The sequence below is a fragment of the Salvelinus fontinalis genome, chromosome 27, assembly GCF_029448725.1.
Source record: "Salvelinus fontinalis isolate EN_2023a chromosome 27, ASM2944872v1, whole genome shotgun sequence".
Classification (NCBI taxonomy): Eukaryota; Metazoa; Chordata; class Actinopteri; order Salmoniformes; family Salmonidae; genus Salvelinus; species Salvelinus fontinalis.
In genome coordinates this window covers 44,742,857-44,761,601 of record NC_074691.1, presented here as the reverse complement: position 1 = coordinate 44,761,601, position 18,745 = coordinate 44,742,857, and the positions used below count along the sequence as shown (strand labels likewise).

The 18,745-nt window shown below is 36.5% G+C and overlaps 1 protein-coding gene across 2 annotated transcripts in view; it reads right to left on the bottom strand.

Moving 5' to 3' along the window:
• Positions 1–15,780, bottom strand: part of enpp5 (ectonucleotide pyrophosphatase/phosphodiesterase 5) — a 76,703-nt gene extending 60,923 nt beyond the window's left edge. For both annotated transcript variants that reach the window (XM_055885823.1, XM_055885824.1), the window contains exon 1: positions 15,404–15,780. The gene's annotated coding sequence lies outside the window, so the exon portion shown is untranslated. The remainder of the gene's footprint in view (positions 1–15,403) is intronic.
• Between the last annotated feature and the right edge of the window lie 2,965 nt (positions 15,781–18,745).

The window sequence follows — 18,745 nt, the reverse complement described above, 5'->3', positions numbered from 1 at the left end:
GTGAAATATAGTGTTATGGTGGATATAGACAGTGTGAAATATAGTGCTATGGTGGATATAGACAGTGTGAAATATAGTGTTATGGTGGATATAGACAGTGTGAAATATAGTGTTATGGTGGATATACAGTAGACAGTGTGAAATATAGTGTTATGGTGGATATACAGTAGACAGTGTGAAATATAGTGTTATGGTGGATATAGACAGTGTGAAATATAGTGTTATGGTGGATATAGACAGTGTGAAATATAGTGTTATGGTGGATATACAGTAGACAGTGTGAAATATAGTGTTATGGTGGATATATAGTAGACAGTGTGAAATATAGTGTTATGGTGGATATACAGTAGACAGTGTGAAATATAGTGTTATGGTGGATATAGACAGTGTGAAATATAGTGTTATGGTGGATATAGTGACAGTGTGAAATATAGTGTTATGGTGGATATAAGTAGACAGTGTGAAATATAGTGTTATGGTGGATATACAGTAGACAGTGTGAAATATAGTGTTATGGTGGATATAGACAGTGTGAAATATAGTGTTATGGTGGATATACAGTAGACAGTGTGAAATATAGTGTTATGGTGGATATAGACAGTGTGAAATATAGTGTTATGGTGGATATACAGTAGACAGTGTGAAATATAGTGTTATGGTGGATATAGACAGTGTGAAATATAGTGTTATGGTGGATATAAGTAGACAGTGTGAAATATAGTGTTATGGTGGATATAGACAGTGTGAAATATAGTGTTATGGTGGATATAGACAGTGTGAAATATAGTGTTATGGTGGATATAGACAGTGTGAAATATAGTGTTATGGTGGATATAGACAGTGTGAAATATAGTGTTATGGTGGATATACAGTAGACAGTGTGAAATATAGTGTTATGGTGGATATAGACAGTGTGAAATATAGTGTTATGGTGGATATACAGTAGACAGTGTGAAATATAGTGTTATGGTGGATATAGACAGTGTGAAATATAGTGTTATGGTGGATATACAGTAGACAGTGTGAAATATAGTGTTATGGTGGATATAGACAGTGTGAAATATAGTGTTATGGTGGATATAGACAGTGTGAAATATAGTGTTATGGTGGATATACAGTAGACAGTGTGAAATATAGTGTTATGGTGGATATAGACAGTGTGAAATATAGTGCTAAGGTGGATATATAGTAGACAGTGTGAAATATAGTGTTATGGTGGATATAGACAGTGTGAAATATAGTGTTATGGTGGATATAGACAGTGTGAAATATAGTGTTATGGTGGATATACAGTAGACAGTGTGAAATATAGTGTTATGGTGGATATAGACAGTGTGAAATATAGTGTTATGGTGGATATACAGTAGACAGTGTGAAATATAGTGTTATGGTGGATATAGACAGTGTGAAATATAGTGTTATGGTGGATATAGACAGTGTGAAATATAGTGTTATGGTGGATATACAGTAGACAGTGTGAAATATAGTGTTATGGTGGATATAGACAGTGTGAAATATAGTGTTATGGTGGATATAAGTAGACAGTGTGAAATATAGTGTTATGGTGGATATAGACAGTGTGAAATATAGTGTTATGGTGGATATAGACAGTGTGAAATATAGTGTTATGGTGGATATAGACAGTGTGAAATATAGTGTTATGGTGGATATACAGTAGACAGTGTGAAATATAGTGTTATGGTGGATATACAGTAGACAGTGTGAAATATAGTGTTATGGTGGATATACAGTAGACAGTGTGAAATATAGTGTTATGGTGGATATAGTAGACAGTGTGAAATATAGTGTTATGGTGGATATAGACAGTGTGAAATATAGTGTTATGGTGGATATAGACAGTGTGAAATATAGTGTTATGGTGGATATACAGTAGACAGTGTGAAATATAGTGTTATGGTGGATATACAGTAGACAGTGTGAAATATAGTGTTATGGTGGATATAGACAGTGTGAAATATAGTGTTATGGTGGATATACAGTAGACAGTGTGAAATATAGTGTTATGGTGGATATACAGTAGACAGTGTGAAATATAGTGTTATGGTGGATATAGACAGTGTGAAATATAGTGTTATGGTGGATATAGACAGTGTGAAATATAGTGTTATGGTGGATATAGACAGTGTGAAATATAGTGTTATGGTGGATATACAGTAGACAGTGTGAAATATAGTGTTATGGTGGATATAGACAGTGTGAAATATAGTGTTATGGTGGATATAGACAGTGTGAAATATAGTGTTATGGTGGATATAAGTAGACAGTGTGAAATATAGTGTTATGGTGGATATACAGTAGACAGTGTGAAATATAGTGTTATGGTGGATATAGACAGTGTGAAATATAGTGTTATGGTGGATATAGACAGTGTGAAATATAGTGTTATGGTGGATATACAGTAGACAGTGTGAAATATAGTGTTATGGTGGATATAGACAGTGTGAAATATAGTGTTATGGTGGATATAGACAGTGTGAAATATAGTGTTATGGTGGATATAGACAGTGTGAAATATAGTGTTATGGTGGATATAGACAGTGTGAAATATAGTGTTATGGTGGATATAGACAGTGTGAAATATAGTGTTATGGTGGATATAGACAGTGTGAAATATAGTGTTATGGTGGATATACAGTAGACAGTGTGAAATATAGTGTTATGGTGGATATAGACAGTGTGAAATATAGTGTTATGGTGGATATAAGTAGACAGTGTGAAATATAGTGTTATGGTGGATATACAGTAGACAGTGTGAAATATAGTGTTATGGTGGATATAGACAGTGTGAAATATAGTGTTATGGTGGATATAAGTAGACAGTGTGAAATATAGTGTTATGGTGGATATAGACAGTGTGAAATATAGTGTTATGGTGGATATACAGTAGACAGTGTGAAATATAGTGTTATGGTGGATATAGACAGTGTGAAATATAGTGTTATGGTGGATATAAGTAGACAGTGTGAAATATAGTGTTATGGTGGATATAGACAGTGTGAAATATAGTGTTATGGTGGATATAGTAGACAGTGTGAAATATAGTGTTATGGTGGATATACAGTAGACAGTGTGAAATATAGTGTTATGGTGGATATAGACAGTGTGAAATATAGTGTTATGGTGGATATAGACAGTGTGAAATATAGTGTTATGGTGGATATACAGTAGACAGTGTGAAATATAGTGTTATGGTGGATATACAGTAGACAGTGTGAAATATAGTGTTATGGTGGATATACAGTAGACAGTGTGAAATATAGTGTTATGGTGGATATAGACAGTGTGAAATATAGTGTTATGGTGGATATACAGTAGACAGTGTGAAATATAGTGTTATGGTGGATATAGACAGTGTGAAATATAGTGTTATGGTGGATATACAGTAGACAGTGTGAAATATAGTGTTATGGTGGATATACAGTAGACAGTGTGAAATATAGTGTTATGGTGGATATAGACAGTGTGAAATATAGTGTTATGGTGGATATACAGTAGACAGTGTGAAATATAGTGTTATGGTGGATATAGACAGTGTGAAATATAGTGTTATGGTGGATATACAGTAGACAGTGTGAAATATAGTGTTATGGTGGATATAGACAGTGTGAAATATAGTGTTATGGTGGATATAGACAGTGTGAAATATAGTGTTATGGTGGATATAGACAGTGTGAAATATAGTGTTATGGTGGATATAGACAGTGTGAAATATAGTGTTATGGTGGATATACAGTAGACAGTGTGAAATATAGTGTTATGGTGGATATAGACAGTGTGAAATATAGTGTTATGGTGGATATACAGTAGACAGTGTGAAATATAGTGTTATGGTGGATATAGACAGTGTGAAATATAGTGTTATGGTGGATATAGACAGTGTGAAATATAGTGTTATGGTGGATATACAGTAGACAGTGTGAAATATAGTGTTATGGTGGATATACAGTAGACAGTGTGAAATATAGTGCTATGGTGGATATAGACAGTGTGAAATATAGTGTTATGGTGGATATAGACAGTGTGAAATATAGTGTTATGGTGGATATAGACAGTGTGAAATATAGTGTTATGGTGGATATACAGTAGACAGTGTGAAATATAGTGTTATGGTGGATATAGACAGTGTGAAATATAGTGTTATGGTGGATATAGACAGTGTGAAATATAGTGTTATGGTGGATATAGACAGTGTGAAATATAGTGTTATGGTGGATATACAGTAGACAGTGTGAAATATAGTGCTATGGTGGATATAGACAGTGTGAAATATAGTGTTATGGTGGATATAGACAGTGTGAAATATAGTGTTATGGTGGATATACAGTAGACAGTGTGAAATATAGTGTTATGGTGGATATACAGTAGACAGTGTGAAATATAGTGTTATGGTGGATATAGACAGTGTGAAATATAGTGTTATGGTGGATATACAGTAGACAGTGTGAAATATAGTGCTATGGTGGATATAGACAGTGTGAAATATAGTGTTATGGTGGATATACAGTAGACAGTGTGAAATATAGTGTTATGGTGGATATACAGTAGACAGTGTGAAATATAGTGTTATGGTGGATATAGACAGTGTGAAATATAGTGTTATGGTGGATATACAGTAGACAGTGTGAAATATAGTGTTATGGTGGATATACAGTAGACAGTGTGAAATATAGTGTTATGGTGGATATAGACAGTGTGAAATATAGTGTTATGGTGGATATAGACAGTGTGAAATATAGTGTTATGGTGGATATAGACAGTGTGAAATATAGTGTTATGGTGGATATACAGTAGACAGTGTGAAATATAGTGTTATGGTGGATATAGACAGTGTGAAATATAGTGTTATGGTGGATATAGACAGTGTGAAATATAGTGTTATGGTGGTTATAGACAGTGTGAAATATAGTGCTATGGTGGATATAGACAGTGTGAAATATAGTGTTATGGTGGATATAGACAGTGTGAAATATAGTGTTATGGTGGATATACAGTAGACAGTGTGAAATATAGTGTTATGGTGGATATAGACAGTGTGAAATATAGTGTTATGGTGGATATAGACAGTGTGAAATATAGTGTTATGGTGGATATAGACAGTGTGAAATATAGTGTTATGGTGGATATAGACAGTGTGAAATATAGTGCTATGGTGGATATACAGTAGACAGTGTGAAATATAGTGTTATGGTGGATATAGACAGTGTGAAATATAGTGTTATGGTGGATATAGACAGTGTGAAATATAGTGTTATGGTGGATATACAGTAGACAGTGTGAAATATAGTGTTATGGTGGATATAGACAGTGTGAAATATAGTGTTATGGTGGATATACAGTAGACAGTGTGAAATATAGTGTTATGGTGGATATAGACAGTGTGAAATATAGTGTTATGGTGGATATAGACAGTGTGAAATATAGTGTTATGGTGGATATACAGTAGACAGTGTGAAATATAGTGTTATGGTGGATATAGACAGTGTGAAATATAGTGTTATGGTGGATATAGACAGTGTGAAATATAGTGTTATGGTGGATATACAGTAGACAGTGTGAAATATAGTGTTATGGTGGATATAGACAGTGTGAAATATAGTGTTATGGTGGATATACAGTAGACAGTGTGAAATATAGTGTTATGGTGGATATACAGTAGACAGTGTGAAATATAGTGCTATGGTGGATATAGACAGTGTGAAATATAGTGTTATGGTGGATATACAGTAGACAGTGTGAAATATAGTGTTATGGTGGATATACAGTAGACAGTGTGAAATATAGTGTTATGGTGGATATAGACAGTGTGAAATATAGTGCTATGGTGGATATAGACAGTGTGAAATATAGTGTTATGGTGGATATACAGTAGACAGTGTGAAATATAGTGCTATGGTGGATATAGACAGTGTGAAATATAGTGCTATGGTGGATATAGACAGTGTGAAATATAGTGTTATGGTGGATATACAGTAGACAGTGTGAAATATAGTGTTATGGTGGATATATAGTAGACAGTGTGAAATATAGTGTTATGGTGGATATAGACAGTGTGAAATATAGTGTTATGGTGGATATACAGTAGACAGTGTGAAATATAGTGCTATGGTGGATATATAGTAGACAGTGTGAAATATAGTGCTATGGTGGATATAGACAGTGTGAAATATAGTGTTATGGTGGATATATAGTAGACAGTGTGAAATATAGTGCTATGGTGGATATAGACAGTGTGAAATATAGTGTTATGGTGGATATACAGTAGACAGTGTGAAATATAGTGCTATGGTGGATATATAGTAGACAGTGTGAAATATAGTGTTATGGTGGATATATAGTAGACAGTGTGAAATATAGTGTTATGGTGGATATATAGTAGACAGTGTGAAATATAGTGCTATGGTGGATATACAGTAGACAGTGTGAAATATAGTGTTATGGTGGATATACTGTAGACAGTGTGAAATATAGTGTTATGGTGGATATACAGTAGACAGTGTGAAATATAGTGTTATGGTGGATATAGACAGTGTGAAATATAGTGTTATGGTGGATATACAGTAGACAGTGTGAAATATAGTGTTATGGTGGATATACAGTAGACAGTGTGAAATAGTGTTATGGTGGATATACAGTAGACAGTGTGAAATATAGTGTTATGGTGGATATAGACAGTGTGAAATATAGTGTTATGGTGGATATACAGTAGACAGTGTGAAATATAGTGTTATGGTGGATATAGACAGTGTGAAATATAGTGTTATGGTGGATATAGACAGTGTGAAATATAGTGTTATGGTGGATATAGACAGTGTGAAATATAGTGTTATGGTGGATATAGACAGTGTGAAATATAGTGTTATGGTGGATATACAGTAGACAGTGTGAAATATAGTGTTATGGTGGATATAGACAGTGTGAAATATAGTGTTATGGTGGATATAGACAGTGTGAAATATAGTGTTATGGTGGATATAGACAGTGTGAAATATAGTGCTATGGTGGATATAGACAGTGTGAAATATAGTGTTATGGTGGATATAGACAGTGTGAAATATAGTGTTATGGTGGATATACAGTAGACAGTGTGAAATATAGTGTTATGGTGGATATAGACAGTGTGAAATATAGTGTTATGGTGGATATAGACAGTGTGAAATATAGTGTTATGGTGGATATAGACAGTGTGAAATATAGTGTTATGGTGGATATAGACAGTGTGAAATATAGTGTTATGGTGGATATAGACAGTGTGAAATATAGTGTTATGGTGGATATACAGTAGACAGTGTGAAATATAGTGTTATGGTGGATATAGACAGTGTGAAATATAGTGTTATGGTGGATATAGACAGTGTGAAATATAGTGTTATGGTGGATATACAGTAGACAGTGTGAAATATAGTGTTATGGTGGATATAGACAGTGTGAAATATAGTGTTATGGTGGATATACAGTAGACAGTGTGAAATATAGTGTTATGGTGGATATAGACAGTGTGAAATATAGTGTTATGGTGGATATAGACAGTGTGAAATATAGTGTTATGGTGGATATACAGTAGACAGTGTGAAATATAGTGTTATGGTGGATATAGACAGTGTGAAATATAGTGTTATGGTGGATATAGACAGTGTGAAATATAGTGTTATGGTGGATATACAGTAGACAGTGTGAAATATAGTGTTATGGTGGATATAGACAGTGTGAAATATAGTGTTATGGTGGATATACAGTAGACAGTGTGAAATATAGTGTTATGGTGGATATACAGTAGACAGTGTGAAATATAGTGCTATGGTGGATATAGACAGTGTGAAATATAGTGTTATGGTGGATATACAGTAGACAGTGTGAAATATAGTGTTATGGTGGATATACAGTAGACAGTGTGAAATATAGTGTTATGGTGGATATAGACAGTGTGAAATATAGTGCTATGGTGGATATAGACAGTGTGAAATATAGTGTTATGGTGGATATACAGTAGACAGTGTGAAATATAGTGCTATGGTGGATATAGACAGTGTGAAATATAGTGCTATGGTGGATATAGACAGTGTGAAATATAGTGTTATGGTGGATATACAGTAGACAGTGTGAAATATAGTGTTATGGTGGATATATAGTAGACAGTGTGAAATATAGTGTTATGGTGGATATAGACAGTGTGAAATATAGTGTTATGGTGGATATACAGTAGACAGTGTGAAATATAGTGCTATGGTGGATATATAGTAGACAGTGTGAAATATAGTGCTATGGTGGATATAGACAGTGTGAAATATAGTGTTATGGTGGATATATAGTAGACAGTGTGAAATATAGTGCTATGGTGGATATAGACAGTGTGAAATATAGTGTTATGGTGGATATATAGTAGACAGTGTGAAATATAGTGCTATGGTGGATATATAGTAGACAGTGTGAAATATAGTGTTATGGTGGATATATAGTAGACAGTGTGAAATATAGTGTTATGGTGGATATATAGTAGACAGTGTGAAATATAGTGTTATGGTGGATATATAGTAGACAGTGTGAAATATAGTGTTATGGTGGATATATAGTAGACAGTGTGAAATATAGTGCTATGGTGGATATACAGTAGACAGTGTGAAATATAGTGTTATGGTGGATATACAGTAGACAGTGTGAAATATAGTGTTATGGTGGATATAGACAGTGTGAAATATAGTGTTATGGTGGATATAGACAGTGTGAAATATAGTGTTATGGTGGATATACAGTAGACAGTGTGAAATATAGTGTTATGGTGGATATAGACAGTGTGAAATATAGTGTTATGGTGGATATACAGTAGACAGTGTGAAATATAGTGTTATGGTGAATATAGACAGTGTGAAATATAGTGTTATGGTGGATATAGACAGTGTGAAATATAGTGTTATGGTGGATATACAGTAGACAGTGTGAAATATAGTGCTATGGTGGATATACAGTAGACAGTGTGAAATATAGTGTTATGGTGGATATAGACAGTGTGAAATATAGTGTTATGGTGGATATAGACAGTGTGAAATATAGTGTTATGGTGGATATATAGTAGACAGTGTGAAATATAGTGTTATGGTGGATATAGACAGTGTGAAATATAGTGTTATGGTGGATATAGACAGTGTGAAATATAGTGTTATGGTGGATATACAGTAGACAGTGTGAAATATAGTGTTATGGTGGATATAGACAGTGTGAAATATAGTGTTATGGTGGATATACAGTAGACAGTGTGAAATATAGTGTTATGGTGGATATAGAGTAGACAGTGTGAAATATAGTGCTATGGTGGATATACAGTAGGCAGTGTGAAATATAGTGTTATGGTGGATATAGACAGTGTGAAATATAGTGTTATGGTGGATATAGACAGTGTGAAATATAGTGTTATGGTGGATATAGACAGTGTGAAATATAGTGTTATGGTGGATATAGACAGTGTGAAATATAGTGTTATGGTGGATATAGACAGTGTGAAATATAGTGTTATGGTGGATATAGACAGTGTGAAATATAGTGTTATGGTGGATATACAGTAGACAGTGTGAAATATAGTGTTATGGTGGATATAGACAGTGTGAAATATAGTGTTATGGTGGATATAGACAGTGTGAAATATAGTGTTATGGTGGATATAGACAGTGTGAAATATAGTGTTATGGTGGATATAGACAGTGTGAAATATAGTGCTATGGTGGATATAGACAGTGTGAAATATAGTGTTATGGTGGATATAGACAGTGTGAAATATAGTGTTATGGTGGATATACAGTAGACAGTGTGAAATATAGTGTTATGGTGGATATAGACAGTGTGAAATATAGTGTTATGGTGGATATAGACAGTGTGAAATATAGTGTTATGGTGGATATACAGTAGACAGTGTGAAATATAGTGTTATGGTGGATATAGACAGTGTGAAATATAGTGTTATGGTGGATATACAGTAGACAGTGTGAAATATAGTGTTATGGTGGATATAGACAGTGTGAAATATAGTGTTATGGTGGATATAGACAGTGTGAAATATAGTGTTATGGTGGATATATAGTAGACAGTGTGAAATATAGTGTTATGGTGGATATAGACAGTGTGAAATATAGTGCTAAGGTGGATATACAGTAGACAGTGTGAAATATAGTGTTATGGTGGATATACAGTAGACAGTGTGAAATATAGTGTTATGGTGGATATAGACAGTGTGAAATATAGTGTTATGGTGGATATAGACAGTGTGAAATATAGTGTTATGGTGGATATACAGTAGACAGTGTGAAATATAGTGTTATGGTGGATATAGACAGTGTGAAATATAGTGTTATGGTGGATATACAGTAGACAGTGTGAAATATAGTGTTATGGTGGATATAGACAGTGTGAAATATAGTGTTATGGTGGATATAGACAGTGTGAAATATAGTGTTATGGTGGATATATAGTAGACAGTGTGAAATATAGTGTTATGGTGGATATAGACAGTGTGAAATATAGTGCTAAGGTGGATATATAGTAGACAGTGTGAAATATAGTGTTATGGTGGATATAGACAGTGTGAAATATAGTGTTATGGTGGATATAGACAGTGTGAAATATAGTGTTATGGTGGATATACAGTAGACAGTGTGAAATATAGTGCTATGGTGGATATAGACAGTGTGAAATATAGTGTAATGGTGGATATACAGTAGACAGTGTGAAATATAGTGCTATGGTGGATATAGACAGTGTGAAATATAGTGCTATGGTGGATATAGACAGTGTGAAATATAGTGCTATGGTGGATATAGACAGTGTGAAATATAGTGTTATGGTGGATATACAGTAGACAGTGTGAAATATAGTGTTATGGTGGATATACAGTAGACAGTGTGAAATATAGTGTTATGGTGGATATAGACAGTGTGAAATATAGTGTTATGGTGGATATACAGTAGACAGTGTGAAATATAGTGTTATGGTGGATATACAGTAGACAGTGTGAAATATAGTGTTATGGTGGATATACAGTAGACAGTGTGAAATATAGTGTTATGGTGGATATACAGTAGACAGTGTGAAATATAGTGTTATGGTGGATATAGACAGTGTGAAATATAGTGTTATGGTGAATATAGACAGTGTGAAATATAGTGCTATGGTGGATATACAGTAGACAGTGTGAAATATAGTGTTATGGTGGATATAGACAGTGTGAAATATAGTGCTATGGTGGATATACAGTAGACAGTGTGAAATATAGTGTTATGGTGGATATAGACAGTGTGAAATATAGTGCTATGGTGGATATACAGTAGACAGTGTGAAATATAGTGTTATGGTGGATATACAGTAGACAGTGTGAAATATAGTGTTATGGTGGATATAGACAGTGTGAAATATAGTGTTATGGTGGATATAGACAGTGTGAAATATAGTGTTATGGTGGATATAGACAGTGTGAAATATAGTGTTATGGTGGATATAGACAGTGTGAAATATAGTGTTATGGTGGATATACAGTAGACAGTGTGAAATATAGTGTTATGGTGGATATAGACAGTGTGAAATATAGTGTTATGGTGGATATAGACAGTGTGAAATATAGTGTTATGGTGGATATAGACAGTGTGAAATATAGTGCTATGGTGGATATAGACAGTGTGAAATATAGTGTTATGGTAGATATAGACAGTGTGAAATATAGTGTTATGGTGGATATACAGTAGACAGTGTGAAATATAGTGTTATGGTGGATATAGACAGTGTGAAATATAGTGTTATGGTGGATATAGACAGTGTGAAATATAGTGTTATGGTGGATATAGACAGTGTGAAATATAGTGTTATGGTGGATATAGACAGTGTGAAATATAGTGTTATGGTGGATATACAGTAGACAGTGTGAAATATAGTGTTATGGTGGATATACAGTAGACAGTGTGAAATATAGTGTTATGGTGGATATACAGTAGACAGTGTGAAATATAGTGTTATGGTGGATATATAGTAGACAGTGTGAAATATAGTGTTATGGTGGATATACAGTAGACAGTGTGAAATATAGTGTTATGGTGGATATATAGTAGACAGTGTGAAATATAGTGTTATGGTGGATATACAGTAGACAGTGTGAAATATAGTGTTATGGTGGATATACAGTAGACAGTGTGAAATATAGTGTTATGGTGGATATAGACAGTGTGAAATATAGTGTTATGGTGGATATACAGTAGACAGTGTGAAATATAGTGTTATGGTGGATATACAGTAGACAGTGTGAAATATAGTGTTATGGTGGATATAGACAGTGTGAAATATAGTGTTATGGTGGATATACAGTAGACAGTGTGAAATATAGTGTTATGGTGGATATACAGTAGACAGTGTGAAATATAGTGTTATGGTGGATATAGACAGTGTGAAATATAGTGTTATGGTGGATATAGACAGTGTGAAATATAGTGTTATGGTGGATATAGACAGTGTGAAATATAGTGTTATGGTGGATATAGACAGTGTGAAATATAGTGTTATGGTGGATATAGACAGTGTGAAATATAGTGTTATGGTGGATATACAGTAGACAGTGTGAAATATAGTGTTATGGTGGATATAGACAGTGTGAAATATAGTGTTATGGTGGATATACAGTAGACAGTGTGAAATATAGTGTTATGGTGGATATAGACAGTGTGAAATATAGTGTTATGGTGGATATATAGTAGACAGTGTGAAATATAGTGTTATGGTGGATATAGACAGTGTGAAATATAGTGTTATGGTGGATATACAGTAGACAGTGTGAAATATAGTGTTATGGTGGATATAGACAGTGTGAAATATAGTGTAATGGTGGATATACAGTAGACAGTGTGAAATATAGTGTTATGGTGGATATACAGTAGACAGTGTGAAATATAGTGTTATGGTGGATATACAGTAGACAGTGTGAAATATAGTGTTATGGTGGATATAGACAGTGTGAAATATAGTGTTATGGTGGATATACAGTAGACAGTGTGAAATATAGTGTTATGGTGGATATAGACAGTGTGAAATATAGTGTTATGGTGGATATATAGTAGACAGTGTGAAATATAGTGTTATGGTGGATATACAGTAGACAGTGTGAAATATAGTGTTATGGTGGATATAGACAGTGTGAAATATAGTGTTATGGTGGATATACAGTAGACAGTGTGAAATATAGTGTTATGGTGGATATAGACAGTGTGAAATATAGTGCTATGGTGGATATACAGTAGACAGTGTGAAATATAGTGTTATGGTGGATATACAGTAGACAGTGTGAAATATAGTGCTATGGTGGATATAAACAGTGTGAAATATAGTGTTATGGTGGATATAGACAGTGTGAAATATAGTGTTATGGTGGATATACAGTAGACAGTGTGAAATATAGTGCTATGGTGGATATACAGTAGACAGTGTGAAATATAGTGCTATGGTGGATATACAGTAGGCAGTGTGAAATATAGTGCTATGGTGGATATAGACAGTGTGAAATATAGTGTTATGGTGGATATAGACAGTGTGAAATATAGTGTTATGGTGAATATAGACAGTGTGAAATATAGTGTTATGGTGAATATAGACAGTGTGAAATATAGTGTTATGGTGGATATAGACAGTGTGAAATATAGTGTTATGGTGGATATAGACAGTGTGAAATATAGTGTTATGGTGGATATACAGTAGACAGTGTGAAATATAGTGTTATGGTGGATATAGACAGTGTGAAATATAGTGTTATGGTGGATATATAGTAGACAGTGTGAAATATAGTGTTATGGTGGATATAGACAGTGTGAAATATAGTGTTATGGTGGATATAGACAGTGTGAAATATAGTGTTATGGTGGATATACAGTAGACAGTGTGAAATATAGTGCTATGGTGGATATAGACAGTGTGAAATATAGTGTTATGGTGGATATAGACAGTGTGAAATATAGTGTTATGGTGGATATACAGTAGACAGTGTGAAATATAGTGTTATGGTGGATATAGACAGTGTGAAATATAGTGTTATGGTGGATATACAGTAGACAGTGTGAAATATAGTGTTATGGTGGATATAGACAGTGTGAAATATAGTGTTATGGTGGATATATAGTAGACAGTGTGAAATATAGTGTTATGGTGGATATAGACAGTGTGAAATATAGTGCTATGGTGGATATAGACAGTGTGAAATATAGTGTTATGGTGGATATAGACAGTGTGAAATATAGTGTTATGGTGGATATAGACAGTGTGAAATATAGTGCTATGGTGGATATAGACAGTGTGAAATATAGTGTTATGGTGGATATAGACAGTGTGAAATATAGTGTTATGGTGGATATAGACAGTGTGAAATATAGTGTTATGGTGGATATAGACAGTGTGAAATATAGTGTTATGGTGGATATAGACAGTGTGAAATATAGTGTTATGGTGGATATACAGTAGACAGTGTGAAATATAGTGCTATGGTGGATATAGACAGTGTGAAATATAGTGTTATGGTGGATATACAGTAGACAGTGTGAAATATAGTGCTATGGTGGATATACAGTAGACAGTGTGAAATATAGTGCTATGGTGGATATAGACAGTGTGAAATATAGTGCTATGGTGGATATACAGTAGACAGTGTGAAATATAGTGTTATGGTGGATATAGACAGTGTGAAATATAGTGTTATGGTGGATATAGACAGTGTTGAGTGTCCAGTAGCGTGTCTACGTGCACTTCGCTATGTGCCCTCCTTGGCTTGTTTACAAACACGTCGGTGACTTATTACAGTCGCCTAGACTATGTGCTCGGAGAAGAGACAGCTACTAGTCCTGTGTTATCGCTACGCCGTACAGTAGAATGATGTAGCGCAACGTGTTTATTACTGCACTCTTATTAAAATGTACAAACAATGACAATCTATATGAAATGACTGCTCAAAAGCAAACCCGCTCACAGCTGCACCGCACACAACCATATTGCAACGAGTAAAACGACTGACAGTACGACAGTTATGGTGTAGCTACCTACCAGTTATCGGAGGGCTGCCGGGCACGAACCGCATCTAAATAACAGCGGTCACCTCGACCGACCTCCCGATAATGCAACAGTCGCGAATGTAACCAATATACCGCTAGCAGTAGCTCGGTAAGTTACCGACTTTACCGACTGCAAAATGGTCATATTATAGCTTTTCATAATCAGCTGTTAGCTACTATCCCCGAAGTGACTGCTGCCCATCAGTTAACAATAAAACGGCCATTGGGTGACATTCATAATAGAGTATAATGGTCGAGATGGACGATTTAAAATGACTAAACGTCGTTGTAGAATGCGAACATTTAAAAAGACGACGAGTCAAACTTACCTTCTTATCTGCTCTGTGCAAGATCTCTCTTCTAATTCTGCAACACGCACAAATAAACAGTGTTGGCTACAAGGAAGTCCCGCCCATATACAGCCGTCTCCGATTGCAAAGCGCAAATGTTATTCTATTCTAGCGACTGGATATTGGCGTATTTAATTAAATGTTCGCGTAATATAAGTTATCGACGTATGCATCAACTATAAAAGCTATGCTGCCAGTGCTAAAAGGGACTGCTGTGGTGTAGTCTGAAAAGACAAAGTAAAAAAAGCACCTGTCTGAATGACGTAATGGACTTCTGTATTCATTATCCAGACACACTGTCGTCTACCATAGATTTACACCCTCCCGACGGTACCGAGCCCTACGGCAGGGATTCTCAAACTCGGTCCTGCCCCACACCCCCAAATAATCAAAGCTTGATGATGAGTTGGTTGGTACACTCCCCCTTGCCTCTGGTACACTCCCTGCCTCTGGTACACTCCCCCTTGCCTCTGGTACACTCCCTGCCTCTGGTACACTCCCCCTTGCCTCTGGTACACTCCCTGCCTCTGGTACACTCCCCCTTGCCTCTGGTACACTCCCTGCCTCTGGTACGCTCCTTGCCTCTGGTACGCTCCCTGCCTCTGGTACGCTCCCTGCCTCTGGTACGCTCCCTGCCTCTGGTACGCTCCCTGCCTCTGGTACGCTCCCTGCCTCTGGTACGCTCCCTGCCTCTGGTACGCTCCCTGCCTCTGGTACGCTCCCTGCCTCTGGTACACACCACACACCCTGCCTCTGGTACACTCCTTGCCTCTGGTACACACCACACACCCTGCCTCTGGTACACTCCCTGCCTCTGGTACACTCCCTGCCTCTGGTACACACCACACACCCTGCCTCTGGTACACTCCCTGCCTCTGGTACACACCACACACCCTGCCTCTGGTACACACCACACACCCTGCCTCTGGTACATACCACACACCCTGCCTCTGGTACACTCCCTGCCTCTGGTACACACCACACACCCTGCCTCTGGTACACACCACACACCCTGCCTCTGGTACACACCACACACCCTGCCTCTGGTACATACCACACACCCTGCCTCTGGTACACTCCCTGCCTCTGGTACACTCCTTGCCTCGTACACTCCCTGCCTCTGGTACACTCCTTGCCTCTGGTACACTCCTTGCCTCTGGTACACTCCCTGCCTCTGGTACACTCCTTGCCTCTGGTACACTCCTTGCCTCTGGTACACACTCCCTGCCATCCGGCTATTACCGAGAACCACAAACCAGATTGTTAACAGGGTCGTTAAAATTAGCAAATAAATAACACTTTGTCATATGTCAACTTCAACCTAGGCTTGCACCAGGCTGCCAGTCATACATGTATGTGAACAAACCTAGGCTACTCTAGATAGGTATATATATATGATGGTATACAAGCTGAGGTTAATCAGTAAATGCAAATGATTAGCTAGGTAGTTAACTAGCTAACATTAGCTTGCTTGTACAAAGTCCAGTAGTTAGCCTTCGTAGCTAGCTAACACCAGTCAGCTAAAAGCTAGCTAGCTAACGAACAGGGGAAAAAGGTAGCTAGCCAATTTCTGACATTATACCAGTAAGAGTAAGCGATATCCAGGTGAATGGCATAGGTTTACTAGATAAGAAATTCAACAATCGTTTATTAAGGGATATTTTCTACAGGAAGTCTATTCCCTTTGCAATATTTTGTTGAGCTTCATTGTTTGATGTAGACTGGCGCTGCGCTTGGCTCACAGCACAAAGTTATGGTGACCAATAAAGTAAAGGAGATCTCCTTTCAGATGATACATAGATTCTATCCGTGTCGTAGCTTGATTTCTAAATATATACCTGATGTTACCAGTGAACGTAGATGTTGTGAACTAGAAACTGAATTTATTGAACACTTAGTCTGTCATTGTTTATATAGTGAAGTGTTCTGGACTGATGTAAAACTATATCTTGGCGACAAAAATGCATACAACCATTGAAATATCTAAGTTTGACATGTTATTTTACAATATCGATTCCACAATTTAACGTTGAAAATGTCAAAAAATCTCTTTATTTTATCAGGAAAAGGTTTCATACACAAATCAAAATCAGGAACCGCTCTACCGCATCCACAATAATATCTGTTTTCCTGGACCTTCTCTCCACCTTGGCAGTGCCATTAATCACCACAGCTATAAAGGCCACAAAGGCCACAAAGTCCACCTTCTTATCCTTTAAAGTATCTGGGTTCTGCTGGTGTAAGGCAACCCCTGCAGCCTGCAGTGAAGGTCTATCCACCACAATGGACTCTTCAGGTGCACCATTCAAGCCCTCCAATGGCACCGGAGAAGAAGGCTGACGTTCTACGTGTCCCCAACTAATTGTGTTTTGTTGTTTGTTTATTTGCATTGTTTGTATCTTATTTTGTAACTTATTTTGTACATGATGTAATGTTACCGTCTCTTATGAACGAAAATAACTTCTGGACATCAGGACTGCGATTACTCACCACGGACTTGCAGAATCCTTTTTTTCCTTTAACGAGGCTGACGAGCCCGACACGAATGATATTCTGCTTTCTCGTGAACAGGCCCAGATCCCCGTGATATTACTATGGGAACAGATACACCACCAGGTCCTAGACTATTACTATGGGAACAGATACACCACCAGGTCCTATACTATTACTATGGGAACAGATACACCACCACCAGGTCCTAGACTATTACTATGGGAACAGATACACCACCACCAGGTCCTAGACTATTACTATGGGAACAGATACACCACCACCAGGTCCTAGACTATTACTATGGGAACAGATACACCACCACCAGGTCCTAGACTATTACTATGGGAACAGATACACCACCAGGTCCTAGACTATTACTATGGGAACAGATACACCACCAGGTCCTAGACTATTACTATGGGAACAGATACACCACCACCAGGTCCTAGACTATTACTATGGGAACAGATACACCACCAGGTCCTAGACTATTACTATGGGAACAGATACACCACCAGGTCCTAGACTATTACTATGGGAACAGATACACCACCACCAGGTCCTAGACTATTACTATGGGAACAGATACACCACCACCAGGTCCTAGACTATTACTATGGGAACAGATACACCACCACCAAGTCCTAGACTATTACTATGGGAACAGATACACCACCACCAGGTCCTAGACTATTACTATGGGAACAGATACACCACCACCAGGTCCTAGACTATTACTATGGGAACAGATACACCACCAGGTCCTAGACTATTACTATGGGAACAGATACACCACCAGGTCCTAGACTATTACTATGGGAACAGATA